The following is a 25,308-nucleotide window of genomic DNA, read 5'->3' as shown; positions in this document are numbered from 1 at the left end:
GAAGCTTTGAAAAACAATTATCGTCACATATTTTGTCAAAACTTTGATTTTTTACGTTACATCAGAGACTTCACAACACCGCTTCTGGCTGGGCTCGAACCACCAACCTTTCGGTTAACCGCTGAACGCACTAAGCATTGCGCCACGGAAGCTTAGAAATTAAATGATCTTCAGGTATTGTGGAAAAACTTTGAACTTTTACGTTATTTATAAGTCTTCACAACAACGCTCCCGGGTGGACTAAAACCAACAACCTTTCGGTTTACAGCCGAACGCGCTAACCATTGCACCACGGAAGCTTCGAAAAACAATTATCGTCGCGAATTTTGGCAAAACTGTGACTTTTTTCGTTACATAAGAGACTTCACAACACCGCTTCTGGCTGGGCTTGAACCACCAAACTTTCGATTAACAGCTGAACGCGCTAACCATTGCGCCACGGAAGCTTTGAAAAACAATTATCGTCACATATTTTGTCAAAACTTTGATTTTTTACGTTACATCAGAGACTTCACAACACCGCTTTTGGCTGGGCTCGAACCACCAACCTTTCGGTTAACCGCTGAACGCACTAAGCATTGCGCCACGGAAGCTTAGAAATTAAATAATCGTCAGGTATTTGGAAAAACTTTGAATTTTTACGTTATTTATAAGACAAGACTTCACAACAACGCTCCCGAGTGGGTTAAAACCAACAACATTTTGGTTTGCAGCCGAACGCGCTAACCATTGCACCACGGAAGCTTTGAAAAACAATAATCGTCACGTATTTTGGCAAAACTTTGACTTTTTACGTTACATCAGAGACTTCACAACACCGCTCCTGGCTGGGCTCGAACCACCAACCTTTCGGTTAAAACCCGAACGCGCTAACCATTGCGCCACGGAAGCTTTGAAAAACAATTATCGTCACATATTTTGGCGAAACTTTGATTTTTTACGTTACATCAGAGACTTCACAACCCCGCTTCTGGCTGGGCTCGAACCACCAACCTTTCGATTAACAGCTGTACGCGCTAACCATTGCGCCACGGAAGCTTTGAAATTAAATGATCTTCAGGTATTGTGGAAAAACTTTGAACTTTTACGTTATTTATAAGTCTTCACAACAACGCTCCCGGGTGGACTAAAACCAACAACCTTTCGGTTTACAGCCGAACGCGCTAACCATTGCACCACGGAAGCTTCGAAAAACAATTATCGTCGCGAATTTTGGCAAAACTGTGACTTTTTTCGTTACATAAGAGACTTCACAACACCGTTTCTGGCTGGGCTTGAACCACCAAACTTTCGATTAACAGCTGAACGCGCTAACCATTGCGCCACGGAAGCTTTGAAAAACAATTATCGTCACATATTTTGTCAAAACTTTGATTTTTTACATTACATCAGAGACTTCACAACACCGCTTCTGGCTGGGCTCGAACCACCAACCTTTCGGTTAACCGCTGAACGCACTAAGCATTGCGCCACGGAAGCTTAGAAATTAAATAATCGTCAGGTATTTGGAAAAACTTTGAATTTTTACGTTATTTATAAGACAAGACTTCACAACAACGCTCCCGAGTGGGCTAAAACCAACAACATTTTGGTTTGCAGCCGAACGCGCTAACCATTGCACCACGGAAGCTTTGAAAAACAATAATCGTCACGTATTTTGGCAAAACTTTGACTTTTTACGTTACATCAGAGACTTCACAACACCGCTCCTGGCTGGGCTCGAACCACCTACCTTTCGATTAAAAGCCGAACGCGCTAACCATTGCGCCACGGAAGCTTTGAAAAACCAATAATCGTCACGTATTTCGGCAAAACTTTGACTTCACAACACCGCTCCTGGCTGGGCTCGAACCACCAAACTTTCGGTTAAAAGCCGAACGCGCTAACCATCGCGCCACGGAAGCTTTGAAAAACAATTATCGTCGCGAATTTTGGCAAAAATTTGACATTTTTCGTTACATAAGAGACTTCACAACACCGCTTCTGGCTGGGCTTGAACCACCAAACTTTCGATTAACAGCTGAACGCGCTAAATATTGCGCCACGGAAGCTTTGAAAAACAATAATCGTCACGTATTTTGGCAAAACTTTGACTTTTTACGTTACATCAGAGACTTCACAACACCGCTTCTGGCTGGGCTCGAACCACCAACCTTTCGGTTAACAGCTGTACGCGCTAACCATTGCGCCACGGAAGCTTTGAAATTAAATAATCGTCAGGTATTGTGGAAAAAGTTTGAATTTTTACATTATTTATAAGACTACACAACAACGCTCCCGGGTGAACTAAAACCAACAACCTTTCGGTTTACAGCCGAACGCTCGAACCATTGCACCACGGAAGTTTTGAAAAACAATTATCGTCACGTATTTTGGCAAAACTTTGACTTTTTACGTTACATCAGAGACTTCACAACACCTCTTCTGGCTGGGCTCGAAACAACAACCTTTCGGTTAACCGCTGAACGCACTAAGCATTGCGCCACGGAAGCTTTGAAATTAAATAATCGTCATGTATTGTGGAAAAAGTTTGAATTTTTACAATATTTATAAGACTACACAACAACGCTCCCGGGTGAACTAAAACCAACAACCTTTCGGTTTACAGCCGAACGCGCGAACCATTGCACCACGGAAGTTTTGAAAAACAATTATCGTCACGTATTTTGGCAAAACTTTGACTTTTTACGTTACATCAGAGACTTCACTACACCGCTCCTGGCTGGGCTCGAACCACCAACCTTTCGGCTAACAGCTGAACGCACTAACCATAGCGCCACGGAAGCTTGAATATTATATGATCGTCAGGAATTGTGGAAAAACTTTGAATTTTTACGTTATTTATAAGACTTCACAAACAACGCTCCCGGGTGGGCTAAAACCAACAACCTTTCGGTTTACAGCCGAACGCGCGAACCATTGCACCACGGAAGCTTTGAAAACAATTATCGTCACGTATTTTGGCAAAACTTTGACTTTTTACGTTACATCAGAGACTTCACAACACCGCTCCTGGCTGGGCTCGAACCACCTACCTTTCGATTAAAAGCCGAACGCGCTAACAACGACCTGTCAGGCGCCTGTAAATGCTTCAACAAGTTGGGAAACCAAAATAAACCTCTCCGAGTCGAGACGAGGGCTATCTACCCTGCACTTAAGAGGTTTTTCTTAAATAATTAAATAAATATAATTGATATTAATTATTTTAATCATCAGTAATTTACCTTAATTCTAGTTAAATCGTTCTAATAAACTTTACTCCTAAAATCATTTTAAACATAGCTTTTTTGTTGCCGTTTCAATTCTAGCTATGCCTCTTTAACAATTTTTGGAAATTTAGGCTAAATAAAGCGATTGATTCCAGATAAGGGGTAATAAATAGCGCAATTGCGTGAACCTTTGGTGGAAGAACTGCCATTGGGTGGGAGGCTAGACGTTTCTCGAAACCCTACCCGATCGCCGCGTACATCTTGACCCTAACGATAACAATTGAGTAGATGTAAATATTGCTTTCTGTGAATTGCGAAAGCGGTCCGGATATTGCGAACAAGTTTGCTAAAATTTGTCAACTATAAATGAGGTGACAGACAGAAAGTTTAATACCTTTCAGTGTCTTCATCGTCACTCGGAGTGGAAAAAGGATAATACTACCAGATAGAAACCTTAAGATTTCCTCTAGTTTTTAGCCAACGTTGGAAAACCCTAGATATTTTATTCCAGCCTTATTCCTTGACTTCGTTAAAACTTACTGATATCTGCTGATTTTCCAGGTTTTTCTCCTTCACGTTGTGGCAACTTAGGCCTAATATTTTAATCGAATAGTGTGTCGCGCACAGTGGGAGCTATTGTTACTTGAAATTTAATAAAAACTTTTTAAACAAGATTAACTTATTATATTATAAATCCAGTTTAAATTAAATTATCTAATTAGTAGAATAAAGCTTGCTCTTCCGGAGCCATCTCTCTAATTTGTAGAGGGCTTAAGTCTGTGACCATTTGGGTCCGCGTACAATTCGACAATAATAAAATTTTTCTTTAAAAGCTTCCGATTTTAACTATATTTTTTAACTAAGCATTCATTACTTTCAGTATAAAAAATATTACAGATTGGGAGAAAAAACTAATCTTTCTATATTAAAAATATCCAAGTTGATAATTAGCTTTCAAATTTAATTTTTTTGTACCTAATTTTTAGACCAATTTTACATTTAAAATTTAGACTTTTTTAAAGGAAAAATTTAGCTATCATAACATTTTACCAAGAAGTGATATCTAGTTTATTAGGGAGAAGGTATAAGATGCCCAAGTATTCACCGGGCGCCATAGTTCCAGTCCCCTTTCGAAATACAAGGGGGGCCGTAAAAGGAGGTCGGGCTATTTCGCCTCTCCTCAGTCGGAAAATACAAAATTTTCGTACTCATTCGCGTCGCGCTGACGTGAGATTTCAAGACCCAATGAGATGCTTGTTGTAATTTAGAGGCGGCGGGAATTAACCCCGGACAGGCTACGTTCGGACTGGAGACGCGCAGGCCGATTTCTCTCAGATTTCGCATCCCTTCCCACCCCCATCATCATTCTTGGTTTCGCTGGACGTGACCCTTAAGAAAGGAAAATGAAACAAGTGCAGTTTAGAGGGCACTTGTCCATATTCGTGTTGTGTTCAGCACCCTCAAAATAGCTAGAAACCACTGAAAAATAACATTTATAAAGTAAATGTTTTCTTCAAACGGCACTCTCTCTTCACCTAAGCCCCGGCCATGATTCACCACTATCCGGGAAGAGCCCATGTTCTTCCGAGAAGCACATTTCATAGAAAAATGTGAAAAGTACATAGGAAAAGTCCCTCATAGTTCTTTGTCTTTTAGGTTGAAAAATATTTTCGTTAAATGAAAGATTTTGGTCAAAAAAGAAACATGATAAGTAGGCCTAATTCTTTCAAGTAATTTATGTTGCCTTTAAAACTGAATTTTTGTATTATACCTTACTTCACCCAAATGATTTTGACCACTTATCTTTTAATTTTCAAGGCTTTGTCATCAAAGTTACTTTTTTTATTAATTGGAAGAATAGGTCTCTCCCTTGGCAGGTTTAGATTAGGTTAGGCGTAAGGACCTTGGGTTTAAAATTGACCGAATTAAAATTAAAATTTAACCAATAACTAAACTTAAAACATTGGAAATAATTAATTCCACGATCATTCAAAAAGCCCTGGAATAATTGGGAAAATTCCAGGAAACTAAAGGGATAGTAGCCGAATTTTCAGGCCCGATCCGAGCCCGGCCCGGGATCTAGCATCTTGAAAAATCCGTAACCCGGCCCCGGTCCGAGTATAAAGTTGGTTTTCCGACCCGGCCCGTCGATTGCAAGAATTGACCAGCCACGTTGCTATTTTCTTTTTAAATATCATCAATGAATTGAATTGATATTTGCTTTAGCGTCGCGTATTATTCACTTTTATTAATAATAGTCCGTCACAACGTCACATTTGTTCTAAGAAGCTCATACTCGTTTAAATTATCTTTCATTTGAATTATGAATTAAAGCGGAACAAAGTCAGGCCCGGCCCGAATTTTGAAAAAATAATCGAAAGCCCGGCCCGGGTCAGCCCCTTAATTTGCAAAATTTGAAAAGCCCGACCCGACCGGTCCGATAAAATTTTCAATCTGGTCTCTGGATAATAGCGCTCAATGCTGATAGAGGCGGGAATCGAACCCACGCCCCCGAATTGACTGGTGCCTTAAACCACTCGGCCACTCTACCTAGAAGCAAAAGGAAACTCAGTCTATTAAGCAAAAGCTTCATATTATTAATCCTAGACAACAAAATAGGCTGATAGAAGCGGGATTCGAACCCACGCCCCCAAAGAGACTGCTGCCTTAAACCAGCGCCTTAAACCACTCGCAAATGTAAACGAAGTAGGGAGGGGGGGGCAAATAGGACTAATACATAATCAAAGGACATCCCCGTATCTCTAATATAACCAGAGTTATAGCCTCCAAAGTATAGTGTAATGTTAATCTTATGGAGGGAATGCTCACGAACATTTTGCTTAATTACTCGGCCCCTGTTTGACGCAAATTTCCCTGATTTCCCTGAATTTTACTAAAAACTCTAAATTTCCCTGAGGTTTTTGTCAACTATTTATTTCCCTGATTTTTCCAGGTTTGTATGAACCCTGCACCTATTATTTTATACACAGAAAAATATAAATTTTTTCCCCTTATATTCTTTGGTTTTAAAACTCAAATACTTCACATTCTCTCAACCAAAACACCAAGTCAAAATTATCTTTGCTTCAAATAGTTGCTCAAATCATTTCAAACTACGAAAAAAATGTCTTTTAAACGATAAAAAAAACTTAAGGCAACCACACCCAATGTAATCGTCGCCTCTACCAGCCTATTTTGTTGTCTAGGAATAAAAATCGAGGGGGCTTGAGCCCACCCTGCCCCCGGCTTCCGACGCCCCTGGAAGACTTCTTGAAAAATATTTGAATTTTCTGTAGATTTCGAATTTTGGAAAAGGCCATTCAGTTACTACCTTGAAAGAAATTGAATATCTCTTATTTAAATTTATAAAATAGATCTCTATCTGTTCCGAGGGAGTTACAATATACTGGCTAAATATATTTTCACTAAGTTTTAGTTCAAGCAAGAAGTGATATCTATTTTACTAGGGAGAAGTTATAAGATTCCTAAGTGTTCGCGCGCCATAGTCCCAGTCCCCCTTTCAAAATACAAGGGGGGGGACGTAAAAGTAGGCCAGGCTATCATAGAGGGTAGAACTAGAAAGAGGGGGAGTAGAAGGCTTGGCTGGAGTGTTTTCGCTTTGAAAGTTTACCTCTAAGCTTGCGGTGTGCGCGCGCATCTTTCTCTGCCCTCTTATTGGTTGAAATACGGCGAACCGGATATTAGGAGGGAAGTATAACAAATAAATAAAAAAGAAAAGCGAGAACACCCAAAATGCCTTATTAAAGCCGCTAGCTTCAACTCCCCCTCTTTCTACCCTCTTTGGGTCTATTTCACCTCTCCTTTGTCGGAAAATACGTTATTTTCGTCATTAGCGTCGTGCTGACGTGAGTTTTCAAGAACCAACGAGATGCTGGTTGTAATTTAGAGTCGGGGATTAACTCCGGACCTACGTTTGGACTGGAGATAAGCTGGAATGTGGCGAATATATACCTTCTCCCTAGTTAACTAGATATCGCTTCTTGGTTCAACAAAGTATCTCTGAACTTTATGGTTTTGATTATAAGTTTATAAGATATGTTGGCCATACGTTTGTCACTGGTTACAAAATGGAGCTTGATATGAAGTGGCGTAGGTCATAGATTCGAAGTAAAGCGATACCTGGTGAGGTGCTGCTGTCAAAGGCTTAGTAATGCAGTCTAAATAGGAAGGTCTAAGCCCTGCAAAACCCGAGTGTAGTCTTCAATGGGGACTTGGCAGTACTACGTCAGGCTACCTTCCACTAGTGCTAAAAAACATACCAGGAGGAGGGGCTTATGTAGCTTTCATTCTGTTAAAAAAATATACCATAATGGCGCTGGGGGCGGAGTTAAGCCAGAATTGCAAAGGTAAGTAAAATAAGTAATCACCCAATGGGAAAAATCTGGAAATGAACAGTAAAAATTTGGCAAGATTGTGTATTGGTTAAGGCTAAAGTGCCTACTCCTCTACTCTATGCTCTCTATGGTGCAACTGCAAGTATAGCGAAGCGTTTTATTTTTGCCTACTAAATTTGTTTTAATTTAGGTGTGTTGATCTTATTTTAGTTTTCGATTACGGTGGATGGAGTTTACACGCAACGTGGTTCGACAGCCGGGACCTTTTCCCTGTTATCGAGCAGCGTTCTATTCGTCGGTGGCAGCGATAAAACCAGCTCCAATGTCGGAGCCAAAATAAGGCCCAACTTCGTCGGATGCCTTCGCAAAGTAAACTTCAAACCAGTGCCGTCTTAAGGCATGGGCTATATGGGCTATAGCCCAGGGCCCCGCGTGAATTAAGGGCCCCAGATTTCTTGTTCAAGAAGTTGGCAATACGTAAATATGACCGTCACGCTTCGAGGGAATATTAAGTTGTGAACAATTTTTCTAACCAAAATCTCTGTGGACCCCCTTTTTAAAGAGGTTCATGGCCTACACTAGGTTCCATGGCTACAACCACCCTTCTCAGATGAATTCACACATGTTTACTGAGAGAAAAGTATACCTAGCCCAAGCTGCATGCATGTCATCGTTCTATTCTCTTACTCCGTTGACTTTAATTTAGGACAGGTAAATTTTTTTTAGTGTTCCGACCGACTGAAAAATCAAAACACTATATAGTTCCCGTTCGTAACATCAAAGAATCAGTCTGATTTGCTTTAGCTGTTAGCCGAATTCAAACGGTTTATTAAATCCAATCAACTCAATGTCTTTCAATCTAAACTGTCTTTTCACTCTACTTTACTTAATCTGTTACTTTATATATTGCCTACATTAATCAAGGCCTGCGCAACGCCGTTTTTCATTTTTCTTTTTTCAACTTATGTTGCCGAATTCTCTCACCCGAGAGCGCTGTTAGCTGGACTTAAGGAAATTGAAATGTTCATTTTCCCCAAGGTCTATAGAGTTGCCGCTTCGCTAATAAGCATTTTCCCTAGCTTGAAATTTGAAATGTTCATTTTCGCGCACGTTTTGGTCCAGCTCGCAATGCCATCTCGCGGTAAAATAGATAGAAAACCCAAATGCTCTTCGATATCGATGCTTACAAGTTAAAACGTGATTGTACCTAATTCTTTAAAACATGAATATTTGCGAGAGCGCATTAGGCCTGATTCGTAAAAATATCCCATATAAAATGTATACATAGTACAAACATACAACAAGTACAATCTGATTACCAAATTATATTATTTATACACTCATTTTGAATTTTCAATAAACCACACTAATGGACTTTTCTTGTTTACCTTTCCTAACGCTAACTGATAACGTGACGCATTGTCCCTCAAACGCTATGCAGGGGATAATGCAGCGATGTAAATGTGAGTGATAGGCCAAACTGGAGTTATGAACTTTGCTCTCTTAAATGAGTCGGTTTTAGTTTGAGCACGCATGGATTTTTCAGGCCTATATTTGTCAAACTTCAAAATATCCTAAATCATCGCAAGGGTCAGTGGGTTTAGACGAGTAAAAACTATGAGTCGCAAATTTGAAAGTTAAGCTACAAAGAGAAAAAAAGCGCTTGAGGAGATGGAAAATTCTTCGTATTATTATAAATAAATGTTTGATTGAGCTAAATTTATGGTCCCCTTTATATATGTTTCTGCTTAGTGCAGATTTTGAAAATGTAAAACTGTTTCTTAACATTCTTAATTAAAATGAAGACTGAAGGAACAGATATTAATCAAAAATGTCTTGATTAGAATCAAGACCTAAAAAGTATCGATAAGTCTGAGGTTATCACTTGTCTGAAGGATCAGATATTAATTTTTCTATTTAATTGAAACTTAAATGCATGCTTAAGAAAAAACAACGTTCCATTACCGTTTTCCGTTGAAATAAATTATTTTACTGGTAATCAATTTCAAAAATTTACTTATCTCGGCTTTTCGACCACAATTCCATTACCCGAAAACATTTTATCATTACATTAATTACTTTTGGGAGATAACGTGTCAAAATAACCTATAAAACAATAAAAAACTGTAATAGCGGTCTGTTTAGCCATGACAAGAACCTTTTAAAAGTTACAAGCACTATATAACCCTTTCGAGACTAACAGGACCTGAGCAAACTATTTCATCATGTGCGACCTCGGCCTTGAAACTCTCTCATAGTCCCAGTGTGTGTAGAACATAATTTTTCGCTGTTATCTGCCAAAATCAATCTTTCTAGGTAGTGCCGCCTCCTCACTTGAATTTTTCATGATATATTAAGGTTTGAACGAACAAAATTCAAGATTACCATTTTCACTACCATGTCCCTCTGCTAACTTGAAGCAAACTTTCCTCTCTTTCTGCTGCTCATTACCGGTGCCATTCCCTTGACTTTTTGTTCGTTATAACTACTATCATGAGTTTATTTATTTCAAACCAAAATATAAAAAAATTGGATTTTTTTCCTTTTGTGCTACTTAAAATTTACAAATGTATATAACGTTGTCCGTGCCATATCAAATAGTCTCTAACCATTGTTAGAAACTAGAGAGAGAAATTGGGCAGTAACACTGATCATGCCCTGAACTATGAGAAAGAACAATACGACGGTTGACTAAAGTACACTTGATATTACATCATTTTGCAAAACCGCGAGTAAAAATCTAACTGTCCCTATTGAATTTGGCGCCATTGGTTTTAGAATAATTAAAATGTTCCACTGCGAAGCGTGCCGGTCACGAATGGGGATGTAACGTCTTTAGGAACCTTTTAAAACGCAAAACCATACACGTACTCTCCCAAAAGTAATTAATGTAATGATAAAATGTTTTCGGGGAATGGAATTGTGGTCGAAAAGCCGAGATAAGTAAATTTTTGAAATTGATTACCAGTAAAATAATTTATTTCAACGGAAAACGGTAATGGAACGTTGTTTTTTCTTAAGCATGCATTTAAGTTTCAATTAAATAGAAAAATTAATATCTGAACCTTCAGACAAGTGATAACCTCAGACTTATCGATACTTTTTAGGTCTTGATTCTAATCAAGACATTTTTGATTAATAAAAACTGTCTTTGCGACAAAGATGAGAAAAAGTAAGAGATAATTGCCGGAAGTAACAGAAATTCAAATTTTGACTTTTGTAGACATGATTATTAAACATTGAATATTTTAAAAAATTGCTTATCTTAGTTTTTTCACCAAAATACCTTTAGTAAAAGTATTTTATTGTGAAATATCTGCATAACATTACGCATATCTGGGAGCACGGCAGTTAGCTCCCTGTAGTAGTAAAAAAGGCGCGCCAAAACGCACGAGCAAAAATACAAATGAATAGGATAGGTACGCGAGGTGCAAGGTTCGTAAAGAAAGCGCTATATAAGGTTGCCTCGATCCCGCCGTTTTCTTTCGATTTTTTCTCATTATTTGATTGGTCTCGCCCTGACTCTCTCTGTGACGTAGTACGTGGAGATTCTGCAGAAGTTGCTTATCTTAGTTTTTTCACCAAAATACCTTTAGTAAAAGTATTTTATTGTGAAATATCTGCATAACATTACGCATATCTGGGAGCACTGCCGTGCTCCCAGCCAAGTCGAGCACTGACATCCTTTTCTCGAAGCAACTCGTGGCACTTTTAAACCCACTGTAACTTCGTGATGGTTAGAGGTAAAAGTCTGAAATTTTGCTTGCCGCGAGGACTGTCAATCCTAGCTCTAGTTTCCAAATTTCAAGTTCCTACCCTATATACTTTTCGAAATATCGCAGGTGAAATTTACCTTATTTTGTCACTCACTCACTCACTCACTCACCGATCATCAAAATTCTAAGGTACTTCTAGAGGAGATAGAAACTTAAAATTCAGGATTTAGTTTTCATTTATTTTATAAAGCACAGAAAAATTAAAACATCCCGAAATTTTTATAAAATTGTTCTTTAGTTCTTTATTTATAGGATATCGCGTACAATCTTTATTACATATTCTCTGCGGGTCGAAAGGGGTAATTCAGCGTAAATATGGACAAACGTTAGCGATTATATTGGCAAACGAAGTACCACGAGAGGGTCTTGTTTTAATATAACTACCGAAGTATAACGAGAGGGTCTACAAAAAGAAGTGAGATCCTATGAAAAACATTAACATGTACAAAAATGGGCCAAGCCTCGCCTCGTGCCCTTTCCGCTGTAAAACGTTCTGAGATCCCATGTAGAGCCAAGTCTGCCTTTTGATCTCATTCAATCGCCAATTGAACAATTATGTTATAAATTAAGTCCTTTTCCTAGTTAATAACCAATATTCTTTGACTCTATCATTATTATACATCTTTGTTCGTATCAAAAATATCGTGACTTGGCAAGCGCGTGTATATAAGGTTATGCATGACTCTTCTTATAAACTTGTACATATCCCCTCGACCATAAACGATTTAGTGAATATCCCTTCGATTATTTTAAAATCGGCAACGATTTAGTGAATTTCCCCTCGACTTCCTTTTAATATTACTTACCTGCGATTGCCAAGTCACGATATTTTTGATACGAACAAAGATTTATAATAATGATAGAGTCAAAGAATATTGGTTATTAACTAGGAAAAGGACTTAATTTATAACATAATTGTTCAATTGGCGATTGAATGAGATCAAAAGGCAGACTTGGCTCTACATGGGATCTCAGAACGTTTTACAGCGGAAAGGGCACGAGGCGAGGCTTGGCCCATTTTTGTACATGTTAATGTTTTTCATAGGATGCATTTTACTTTCTATTAAAAATATACAGTTAGGTTTGAGTATTCGGCTCTATAAGGAGAATAAAATATACTGAAAATCGATGATCGCTGATAAAATAAAACTAGTATTGAGACCTAACAAAATGTGTTAGTTAATTGACTATAACCCAAGGGATTGAGCATAGCACGAAGGGTCGGTCATTCGAAGAAATCATCATTCTCGAAATCGACATACATACACAAATATACACACAGACACGCCCAGTGTAATACCTCTCCATGACGTCATCGTCACTCGGAATGGTAAAGAGTGAGATAAAAAAATCTGTTTTATCAGGGTTTTTTTAAAGGCATAATGAAATGGTCAGACAGTTTTTTCATCGATTTATAATCACATAAAAATCAATAACGAAATTTAGTGAAACCTTTATAGATAAAAGCGATAAAAAAGGTCCCCCCCTTTACCGAGTTGAAATGATAGGCGTTTCGTATGTTATCAAATTATTTTAGCTGCTAGGCCATTTAGAGAAGGTTGTTTAAGTTTTAACAGGAGCTAATATGGTTTTCGAAGCCGGACATAAGAAAATAGGAAATAAGATGATAGCAAGGTGCTTGTACCAACGGTACCTAAATTTACAAGTGCCCCTCGATCAGATTCACAAAATTGTTCATTTTCGAGAAATAGCGAAGGAATTGGGCGTTAGTTCAAGAAGTCAAGAAAATGCAGCAAAAATGTTTAGGGGAAGATTCATAAACGATTATAAGAGTAGTGACCCAACGGAAGAAGAAGGACTGAAAACGATTTTTATGAAATTAGTTAATTCAACAACTACCGAAGCTGACCCTTCTGAATCAACATCAAATGAAATTCAAACAAGATGGGGAGATTTATTGAAAGAAAATTATACGCCCAAGTCAGGCATGGCATCAAATACCGCATCTAGATTGTCAAATTTCAGTCCTAAGTTTGTATAAATTATTTAATTGTATTGTAAATCTGTTAAATCTATAAGTTAATTTTATTTTATTTTTCTTTTAGTTGTCAGTCAACTCCCGTTAAAGAACAAGATGAAAGGAACAATTGAGTAAGTTGGTTTTTTTTAGCAGCTTAACAATAAAATTAGTAAAATTACACTGTATTTCCACCAATTAGGATGAAGAAGATTTAATGGCGGATAATTTAACCCTAGCTGGTCCTGAAATCACAGTTTCAAATATGACAGGCTCTCATGTCCCATTGCCCAATCAGATCTGAATCTCTTATGTCTTTTCTTAAACATGAAGAGGAGGCAAAAGCAACGCCATGATTTTAGTTATTTTTATTTATCACTTTTATTAATTCATTTGTTAGTTTATATTTTTAATTGTCTGTAATTTTTGTACAAAATTTAGTTCTTTTCTTTTGATAATTTTACATGTCTTTAGAATAAATTCAATTGTTCAAAGTAAAATATTGATTTTTATTAAGAGAGGATGGTCCAAAATAGTGTTCCTGGCTTTTTTAAGTCCAAAACTTGGGCCTAAATAGAAACAGCCTTTTATTAATTAAGTCTTAAGGCACCATCTCGATTAAATCCGCTACGTTTTTCAATATAATAAATAACTAAATCTAACAGAAGAGCATGTTTGCGCCAATCTTCAAAGGGTTCTAATTCTACATTAATAAAAACTGTCTTTGCAGACAAAGACTTGAAAAAGTAAGAGATAAGTTTATAAATTAATTGCCTGAAGTACAGATATTAAAATTTTGACTTTTGAAGACATGATTATAAGACATTTAATATTTGACAAAAATTCTTATCTTAGTTTTTTTCACCAAAATACCTTTAGTAAAAATATTTCATTATGAAATATCTGCATCGTTTTTAAAACACATGTGCATTTTACTTTCTGTTAAAAATGTACAGTTAGGTTTGAGTATTCGGCTCTAAAAGGAGAATAAAATGTAAAAATCTTTGATAGCTGATAAAATAAATTTAGTATTAAGACCTAACAAAACGTGTTCGTTAATTTTAAGTTTTCGAAGTACCAAACATGAACGTGTTTTATAGCTCTCAAAAGATCACGATCAACAGATCTTTTCGAATTTAATAACTATATCACAGTCAAACGCTAATGCAGACTCCTTTGTTTCTGATGTTCGTTTTAAACTTAGCAAGGAAATAGGAAGCATAACAAATGTGGAAACTGCAGTTGAAAAATTATGTTCCACGATAACTGACACGCTGAACGTTCATGCACCCTTTATCAACAAAAGAATCACAGTAGCAGACCCGCCATGGTTAAACCGTGAGGTAAAACACCTCATGCACTTACGCGATGTCTGTCACAGAAAAAGTAGAATCCCTGGACTAAGATACTATGAGGTCATATACAAAATATACAGAAACCAAGTCACCGAAAAAATTCGCACTGAGAAGAGAGACTACTTTGACAAAAATATCAATATTAAAGACAAGGGAACTAGCGGTGCTTGGAAAACTCTGAAGCCCTTCCTCAAAGCTAAAAACTCAAGCATCAACATAATTGACTCAAACGGTAGCACAATAACGACCTCGAAAGAAATAGCGTCAGTATTTAGTACATTCTTTGCCGTAGTATTACCTGCAACACCTGCACCTAAATACATACCACAATCATGCCCGGAAAGAATTAAAGAAACACTTCGCTTCCACTCTGTGAGTGAAGAATCTGTTTTCCAATATATAAAAATATATCACCCGGTAAAGCCACTGGTCTTGATAACTTACCTCCAAAAATTATCAAATCATTAGCAGAAATAATAACACCCTTTGTAACAAAAATTATTAATATATCTTTTGAGACTGGTACATTTCCACTAAGCTGGAAAAGAGCGAAAGTTACTCCTATATATAAAAAGGGCGACCACATGAATATGGGAAATTACAGGCCAGTCTCGGTCCTACCGTGCTTATCCAAACCGCTGGAACATTTTGCACAAGTGCAACTCTATGAATTCTACGAAAGAAACAATCTCCTGTACAGACTACAATCAGGCTTTCGACCAGGCTACTCCACAACAACGAGTATCTTCTACCTACTTGAGACGATAGTGAATAGGTTAAGCAAAGGACACTATGTAGGAGTGCTCTTTGCTGACTTAAGCAAAGCCTTTGATACCGTAGACCACTGTGTCCTTTTATCCATACTGGAAAACAACAACCTGTCTGAGACTACTGTAAACTGGTTTAGATCTTATCTCACAGATAGGCAACAGGCAGTGGTTATTGGTGGCGAAATTTCTACTGACTCCAAAGTTACAAGAGGTGTCCCTCAGGGAAGTATACTTGCGCCAACCCTTTTTAATACGTACACTAGTGACATAAATCAGCATCTAAAGTCAAGTATATCGAAGGAATATGCTGATGATGCTGCTTTAATAAACTCCGCAGATAATATTGTAGATCTAATGAAAGTTATGCGAACCGAGGCTGAAGTACTAAAATACACTTTAGGTTCGAGAAGCCTAATACTCAACGAATCATGCTACTCTGCCCAAACGGAAAACCATTATCGCCTGAGCAGGAGACCAAAATAGAAGGCACAGAAATCAAGAGAGTAACTTCCTATAAATATCTCGGCATCATAATAGATTAATCAAAACGCGTCTTGGATTTAACCAAGACCTAAAAAGTATCGATAAGAACAAGGTTAATCACTTGACTGAATGCGCAGATATTAAAACTTTTTTTTAATTAAAACTTACATGCTTAAGAAAGTATGTTCCATCACCCTATTCCATTGAATAAACTTACTTTACTGGTAGTAAATTTTTTCCCTCTCAATAATTTGAAAAATTTACTTATCTCGGGTTTTCGAGCACAATTCCATTCCCCGAAAATATTTTATAACTACATTTATTATCACTTTTAAGAGAGTACGTGTATGACATTGCGTCATTAATAGGTTGCTAACATATCCCCCGTTCATGCCCGGTACGCTCCATAATGAAACCTTTTGTTAATTTTAGTGCAAATTTCAACAATGGCAGGACATTCAATAGGGACGTTATGATTTTTACTCTTGGTTAAACTGAATTATGTAATATACCACTTCGACATGGAAAGACACGGGGGTAAAACTTTGCCTTCCATCTCGCTCGAGTCGATGGAAAAATCATAAATAGAGCAGAGACGGCGAGGGGTCAAATCCCCCCCGTATGTCCCGATACTGAGGATTGACATCTCTTTTTTTTACCTAGAAAGGGTCTATAGCAGCGGTACGACAGACAATGGTCAAACGGTTCTGCCATGGCGTTTCTATAGTTCGCAAGCAGTAGGGGCGTGCATGATATTCGTAATTTTTTGATTTTCTTTGTTGTAATTGTTAACTTAAGCGTGGTCGTAGCCTGAAAATTATGACTTGGTTATTTTGCAAAATAGCCTGCGTTCAACGAGTCGCGTGATCTACGACGCTGTGGCTCGACTCTGCTACTTAGTACTTAGTCTGTATATCTCCAGGAACAAGAATAATGTATTAACGGTTTTTAAAGGAATGTGGGATTTTTAAACTTGTCGCTGCGAATCTTCCTATAGTGTGCTACCGCGAAGCTGGGGGGAGGAAACTATGACGTCAATATTGGGTCCCGAATTTGTATTGCCCAAGCTGACGACATCTCGCGACTTCCAATATGGTCGCCTGAAAATAAGGTAAGAGATAAGAGCATGTGACGTCACTACAAAGTTCGTGGTAACACACTATAGTAAATGTAGTATTTCTAGTAGTTCAGAGACTTCTGGTAACCCTCTGTATGCATTTGGTAGGACAGTTTTATAGAAATTGAAATGGTAGAAGATATTTATAAAATAAGATTTGTTCGAATATTTAAACTTCAATTTGGTCGAATTATTTCGTAGTTGTCCTATTTCAAGGCGAGGAATGCTCTCAAAAACAATTACTATTTGCTGACCTTAAAAAGTAATTCACACAGAATTCTCGAGCAGCTTAACGCGTAATTGAGTGGGCTATTGCCTTGGTGACAAGGTCAGCGAAAGACAAGGCATGAGAATGGCACAAGGCGTACTTCTATCAAGGGGGTATACAACTATACATCCTCCTTGGTCGTATCGGGCGCAGCAGAGGCTATTAGGCTAAGCAGACTACCCTAAATCATTTTGTCAAATTTGTCATTGTTACCGTTACGTGTAGTTACTAGTTATATGGTATTTTTCCACACGAAAACTCTTAAAAGTGATAATAAATGTAGTTATAAAATGTTTTCGGGGAATGGAATTGTGCTCGAAAACCCGAGATAAGTAAATTTTTCAAATTATTGAGAGGGAAAATATTTACTACCAGTAAAATAAGTTTATTCAATGGAATAGGGTGATGGAACATTACTTTCTTAAGCATGTAAGATTTAATTAAAAAAAGTTTCAATATCTGCTCATTCAGTCAAGTGATTAACCTTGTTCTTATCGATACTTTTTAGGTCTTGGTTTAAATCCAAGACGCGTTTTGATTAATATCTGTTACTTCGCTCTTAATTTTTATTAATTTTGCGTACATGCGGTGGTGATTAATTTATTTCAGTGCTCATTCCCGCTAGCTGCAGAAAAGGAAATAGTTTGTCATTCAATAGACTGAGAGTCAGTAGCTAAGGGGACGTCACATCAATATTTTTAGTCTTAATTTAAGCTGATGAAATTCGTAGATATACGAGGGTGTGATGTCATGACAAAGATTTTAGTTCGTCTATTTCTGATGAACCCAGACCAGAATATACCAGTTGCTTCCACGCTAATTTTGAACCCCATTTCCAATGTAATTGTGTCAATAAGATCTTATTCAGAACGGATATTTCTCTTAACCTTTACACGAGATTCAACATATAGAATACCATCTTTTGTGATTAACTTTAACCTAATTCAAGAAACTAAAATAGTAATTTTTTCTTGTTAAAAATGGCATTAAATAAGACAACTAGCAATAATTTGGCAATATTTCGGGGTTAAAGAAATACAGTTTTGTAGTATTTTGGAAAAGCTGGCAATATCATGATATAAATATAATATAAATATAACGCGTCTTAAAAAGATTTTCTATTCCGTACAGTGTGGTAGTTTGGCATATTTTATTTTTCGCTCTGTCCTTAAGTACAATTTTAATTGGATTTAGCCATTGGGATAGATGATAAATGATTAGCCAGCGTACTACGGGAGTCTGGCAATGAAACTGTGCTTAGATTTATCATTGAATATAGGAAATAATAGGATCAACAAATTATTTAGTAGTATTTATGAAACTAATGGTAACTATTTTACCTTTGATAAATAAAGTCAAATGAGAGTTACAGTAGTTTATTGATGACAAAAGCTAGGGTAAATAGTATTATTTATTTTATATAATAGTTAAAATATAAATTGTAATTTTTTAAACTTATGGCTGTTCAGTAATTACTTAAAAGTCATTAAGACAATAAATTGCTTTAAGAATATTTTTGTTAAACTTTTTTTTTCAAAGTTAAAACACGCATGATTATTATTTTATTGGCATGTGCTAAAGATTTATTTTAAAAACACATTTGGTTTGATAATTGCTACGTTTATTTATAGCACGCAATTTGGAATTATATTTCCCTGGTTGTTATTTATTTATGGTATTCATTATAATTATTTTCCAGTAAATAAAAATTTTGTTTTTCACGTTTAAAGCTAATAGTTGCGTATTTTTTAAAGGGTTTCATTCATAACTTTATAAGGAAAATTATTTTGGACACCAGAAAGGCTTTTGAGAATAATTAGTGATAGCGTCCTAACTGTCAAAAAATAGACCTTAACAGGGAAAAGCTATGAATAACTATAATTAATTTTAACTGAATCTAAAATGTAAGTTTCACTATGAATACATGATTAAAAAATGTTCAAAGACAGTCATACGTGAAGGTTGGATTTAAAAAGTGTGAAAAGTTCAACATTAACGTTAGTGCACCAATAATCATTTTGTTAATCTCTCAAGTGAATAATTCAATGATGAAAAAATATTTATACACATTTAATTCTAGTACTGTAAAATTGAGAATATATAATAGCCAGAAAAATAGTAAACATGGGTTTTAATGTTAAATTATTTTAGGTATAAAAAAGGGAAGGGGGAGTTTGTTAAAATACTGCTAATATACTTAAAGATGCTTTTTAAAAAGGGTAGTGATTTGTTGGTGTAGAATCTGCAGTTTAGCTCAGGGAGTTATTGAAGCGCCTTGTATTTCGTTAGTGACATCTTCAATCCAGTTGATTTTTTTTTCTACATTTAATACTATTGAACTAAGATGGCGTTAGTGGTTAATGTCATTAATTGGTAGCTTTTTTTTACTGGTTCCATCGTGCTTGGTTTTGTTTTATTGATGTAGAGTCTGCAGTTTAGTTCACAGTTAATGAGGAGCCTTGTGTTTCACTATTGAACTAAGATGGCGTTAGTGGTTAATGTCATTAATCGCTAGCTTTTTTACTAGCTCCATCGCGCGTGATTTTGTTTTGTTAATGTAGAATCTGAAATTTAGTTCAGAGATTTAATGATGTGCCTTGTGTTTGGTAGCGACATCTTCAGTCCATTTTATTTTTTTTTTATATTTATTACTTTTGAACTCAGATAGCATTACTGCTTAGCGTCATTAATTGACAACTTTATTTTACTAATTCCACCGAACTTGTTTTGTTTGGCAAACGTCCGTAAAAAAACGTTCATAAGGTGTTTCGATAGAAATTTAAATTAAAGTCCAAGGTGATTATGCGGTTAATCACAGTTTGGTTTTTTAGAGTTACGAGTGAAGTACTTGAGGTTTAATCGGGTGGTGAAGGAGGGGGATTTGGGGTATTTCACCAGCCGCGGACACGGGGTAGTCAGTTCCTGTAGGGTAGGCATGCTGACAAGTCCCTTATTCCCTCAAAACTTTGTCGCCCAGAAGCTTGGCTTACAGGAGTGCGCCCAAACTCCCAACATAGTAAAGTACATAATTTTAGTAACAAACCATTGCTGTTCTAAATTTTAATAACGTTGAAGCAACTTTTGTTCAAAAAATTTTTTTTTTGGCGAATTCATATCTGTTATGAACTTCTATTGTGTTGATGAACTTGAAGCAAGGCTTGCCAAGCCGTTATATAATTATGCAGGGAAACCAAATAATTGACATGTATTATTTGGCCTTGGTACAGCTGGACGTTCTATAGACACTCACTCAACAAATACGAGGGTTATTTGTTTGAATATCTTTGCTGTTTTTAATCCAAAGTCGCTCTCATTCTTTGAACACGCCAGTCTAAAGTGTCTGTTGTTTCGGCATAGAAGTTGAATATTTATATTTCTTGATCTGTCTATCGAAGTCTTGTGGTGTTGTTTTTTATAATGATGATGATCATATTTTTAGCTGTGTAGATTTAACCTTTTATTATACTGGTAAAGCTATGATGAATTATCTTTCTGTTGAAGCTTAGCAGCTGGCACGTGTTGATACAATACGCTTATAATTGTACGAAAATAGTCTTTAAATTGCATGTTTCAAACTTGAAAATATGCACTGCTTGTAGCATTTATGTCGAAATAATTTTGTTCTTCGTTATATTAGTTATGTAAAGGGGCGGAGGGGGAGGACGCGAAAGAAAACTTTACCATTTACTGGCTATTATATGTTTATTTAAATATGAGATTTTGAGGGTCAATTTTTTAAAATTTTGTCAGGAAACTCTTAGCTTTAAGTTTGGAAACAGTGCTGCTAGAACATGACAATTATTGTTTTGCGCGTGGGTTAACAAAGGGACAATGAAAAGGTTATAAATTTTGAAGAAAAAAAATTATTCCAAAAGGCTTTGCAAACTCTGCCCCTGTTGGTTTTAATCAATGCCACCCGTCACTCAGACTACTCCAGCTGGTGAGAAACACAGAGAATATGCAAAACTTCCTGGAATATTAATTATATATATATATATATATATATATATATATATATATATATTATATATATAATATATATATTATATATATATATATATATATATATATATATATATATATATATTATATATATATATATATATATATATATATATATATATATATATATATATATATATATTATATATATATTATATATATATATATATATATATATATATATATATATATATATATATATATATATATATATATATATATAATATATATATATATATATATATATATATATATATATATATATATATATATATATATATATAATATTTATATATTTTATATATATATATATATATATATATATATATATATTATATATATATATATATATATATATATATATATATATATATATATATATATATATATATTATATATATATATATATATATATATATATATATATATATAATATATATATATATATATATATATATATATATTATATATATATATATATATATATATATATATATATATATATATATATATATATATATATATATATATATATATATATATATATATATATATATATATATATATATATATATATATATATATATATATATATATATATATATATATATATATATATATATATATATATATATATATATATATATATATATATATATATATATATATATATATATATATAATTAATTATATTGGTAACCGCAATTGGGGAAGTAATTCTCAAACTATATAAAAACAAATTCTCCAACAATAGTAGGATATTAGTTAGTGGGACAAATTAATAAGTTCATATGGCTATTAGATACTTTAAAATAATTTTTTAAGTGGTATTAGATTGGGTCGGGTACACATTATTGATAAGTTATACAAAGAAAAGGTTATATTAATAAATAATATTTAAACACAAAATCTTCGCTACAGGGGTTGAAATTAAAACAGTATTAGATTAAATTAATTTAGTTCATAAACTCTCGTGGACTTTTTTTGGAACGGTTTGAAATTGTTAATGCAAAAAAAATTATAAGCGTCTTAATGTAAAAAAATATAGCGCGCTTAAAAGAGAAAAATGGTAGTTGCGAAACTGATATTTAGAGAACTCTTCGAATATATTAATTTTAATCAGTATTTATTTAAAATTTGGGTACGAGTGTCTAAATCTCAGTTCCAAAAATCTGTTCAATGTTAACTAATAATATGAGTTTGTCTCAATAGTATCACCAGCTTATTAAAGAATTAAATTTAATCACATAGCATTACCAACAGGGGCTACGTTTTTAGCTTGTTTTTAGCTGGTTTTTACATGAAATACCATTGGGGCAAGACAAAACCCTTCACTAGAAAATTTGAAAATTAATTCAAGAATCATCGCCTTTTTTCGTAACAATAGCATGGCCCTACAATCCTCCTTCCTCTTCCATTCACGGTTATTATAGCCTGGGCAACATCAAAATTTATCTCGAACCATTGTAAACCCTTAACTTGCTCGAGAATTAACAATTTTACATAATCATAAATTACTTTAAAGGGAAGATGAAACTATTAGTATATCTTTGACAGATATGATGCTCCTTTCTGGTACGAATATTGAAATTTTAAGCCTTACCCGGGGTAAATTTGATATGGATTCTTCAATCACGTTAGATCCTTTAATGTATCTGGACTCTTTCCAAGAGCAGAACAGTGACGTCTGTCAAGTTACTGACGAATCTCTCCCTTTTTCTGATCATTGCATCACTGACCTCGTACCAGCTGTTGTCTTTTCTCACAAAGTTCACATAATGCCCCTCGGCCAACGATTGACCTTTATGAATAATCACCCCTTTAGTTTTAAACAGCATCTTGCTCAAAGTGACATTTTGATTTTCAAAACTTGATATTTTGGTCGAAATCTTAATTGGTCGACCATCTTTGTAATCACCACGGAGAAGACACAAAAATACGTACTTCCCGCTGGATATCAATACATCACAATCTTGTATTTTTGGGTTGTTACAAAAATCAGACATTGTTGGGTGTGTGAAAGTGAGATGGTCTTCATTATCGGATAAACTGTACACACTTTCAGGCGCTTGTGTATTTTGTGTAGGCTGTGGAAATACGTTAATGTTTGACAAACCCCCTAATGTCCATTGGGATGTCATACATTTCTGTGCGTAGGGAAGATGTTCCAACTTCTACAGTTAATGCGATATCCTCTATTGCATTTTCGTCTAGATTATGCTCCGCGGGTGCATTGTCCTCAATGTAACTTCCCAAAGGTAGGCTAGTTTGGAGTGTGATATTGACCACCGCTTGAATAGTTGGCAATAAGGTACGCCTATTTTCAACCGTTTCATTTGCGACGCGTGAGTGGTTTGGGGTAATTTTTCGTTTGGGATTGTTCTAGCGTATGTTTTCTGTAAGTTGTATTAACAAGTTAAATAAGCACCTAAAGTTATTTTGCAAAACAATACAAGGCCAGCTCTAAAATTAGAATTTAGGAGATCCTCATTTGATTCCGGTAAAAATAAAGAAGGAATCGCGGTTCTTGTCAGTACTTTAATGGAAGTATTTTCCCGAAAGGCATTTGCCTCAAAATGATCTCCGCAAATCGCGTCATTTGCAGTTGGAACACAGTCCGTTTTTCCTATGGCTTTAAGCCATTTGTTTAACCGAGCTGCTTTATCTGGAAATCTTATTGTGATAACAACTTAGCTTAATATATTGGGTTTTCACCTATGCCATGAAACCTTTTTGTTTCTTCCTGTAATTTTACAAGAGGAAACAGCGCATTTTCTACCCATTTTGTTAAATTTTGAACAGAAATAAAATAAAACACTTAAATATACTTTGGAAACATTTATTTAGATAGTTAAGAACAAATAAAATAATATAAGGTCCGTCAACTGAAAAAGCTTTGAAAAAGTTACATATTTAGCGCGAAATGTTCATTTTTCCCGCCAAAAATTCATTTTTAGCGCGAAAAACCTTATTTAGCTACGCCATCAATTTTTGCTCGAATAATATTTTAGTTAAGAATATCCCCGATAGTGGCGCTGGTGTCAAATGATAAAGTTTACATGGTTTTAAAAAGTGCGGCCTGTCTCGGGATATACGTTGTGACTCTAGAGGTATTTATGTTCCTATCTCTATGGTTGTAGACTGCCGCTAAGATAAACATGTGCCGCAGGCGAGTCCGAATGTACGTGAAAAGGCTCGAGCTGATCATCGCTCTTAAAACATCTAGTGTCCCTGGTAGTACAGTCATTTTAGCCCAAAAATAGAGGGAACCCGCAACAAATTGAAACAAAGCTAAAAATTTCAGATCTTATAGATTTTTGGGCGCTCTTTAACGTGGTGTGGTTTCCCAAACTCTCCCATTGGAGGAATTTCCGCCATATTGGAAAATGGCGGACCAAATCGAGAAAACTCCGGTTCTACTTAACCAATTAACACGTAATTAGGCTTCAATTGTAGATCACCTTCAAGCACATAATTCACCTCTTAAGATATTTTGTCCTACAACTAACCGGAAGTTCACAATCTGACTTTGAAGATTAGCCTCATAAAATAATGGGAATTTAAAGCATTTTATGGTTTCTATATTCAGAATACAATTCCAAAATCGAGAAAAAGTTTAATAACTCTGGTTCTACTAACCCGATTAACAAGTTATTAGGCATCAATTGTAGATTATTTTCAAACACATAATTCATCCAAGAGATATGTTGTCCTACAACTAACCGGAAGTTCACAATCCAGCCCGGAAGGTAAGGCAAATCTAATTTTTGAGTATTTCGAAACGGTTTCAAGCGAAATAAATGCAAAGAAGGTTTTAAACCTAAAATATATTATTCCCACTATATTTTTACCTCTTTAAGTGACGATGACGTCACGGAGAGGTATTATACTGGACGTGTGTGGGGGGAGAGTGTCTGTCTGTCTGTGTTTCGGTCACCGCGTCCGCAGTTGGCAAATCGAAGCAAACGTTTTGCTACTACTCCCAACGTTACGAT

The 25,308-nt window shown here is 35.5% G+C and overlaps 2 non-coding genes across 2 annotated transcripts; both read right to left on the bottom strand.

The window, feature by feature from the left end:
- Positions 1 to 226: 226 nt before the first annotated feature.
- Positions 227 to 299, bottom strand: TRNAY-GUA (transfer RNA tyrosine (anticodon GUA)). Its single transcript has one exon. It is a non-coding gene; the product is annotated as a tRNA-Tyr (tRNA).
- Positions 300 to 1,112: 813 nt separating this feature from the next.
- On the bottom strand, positions 1,113 to 1,185 carry TRNAY-GUA (transfer RNA tyrosine (anticodon GUA)). Its single transcript has one exon. It is a non-coding gene; the product is annotated as a tRNA-Tyr (tRNA).
- Between the last annotated feature and the right edge of the window lie 24,123 nt (positions 1,186 to 25,308).

Source organism: Phalangium opilio, unplaced genomic scaffold (genome assembly GCF_054372755.1).
Source record: "Phalangium opilio isolate 3A_F unplaced genomic scaffold, DU_Popi_V2 ptg000060l_1, whole genome shotgun sequence".
NCBI lineage: Eukaryota > Metazoa > Arthropoda > Arachnida > Opiliones > Phalangiidae > Phalangium > Phalangium opilio.
The sequence above is the reverse complement of the archived record's forward strand: the minus strand, read 5'-3'. Positions and strand labels throughout refer to the sequence as shown.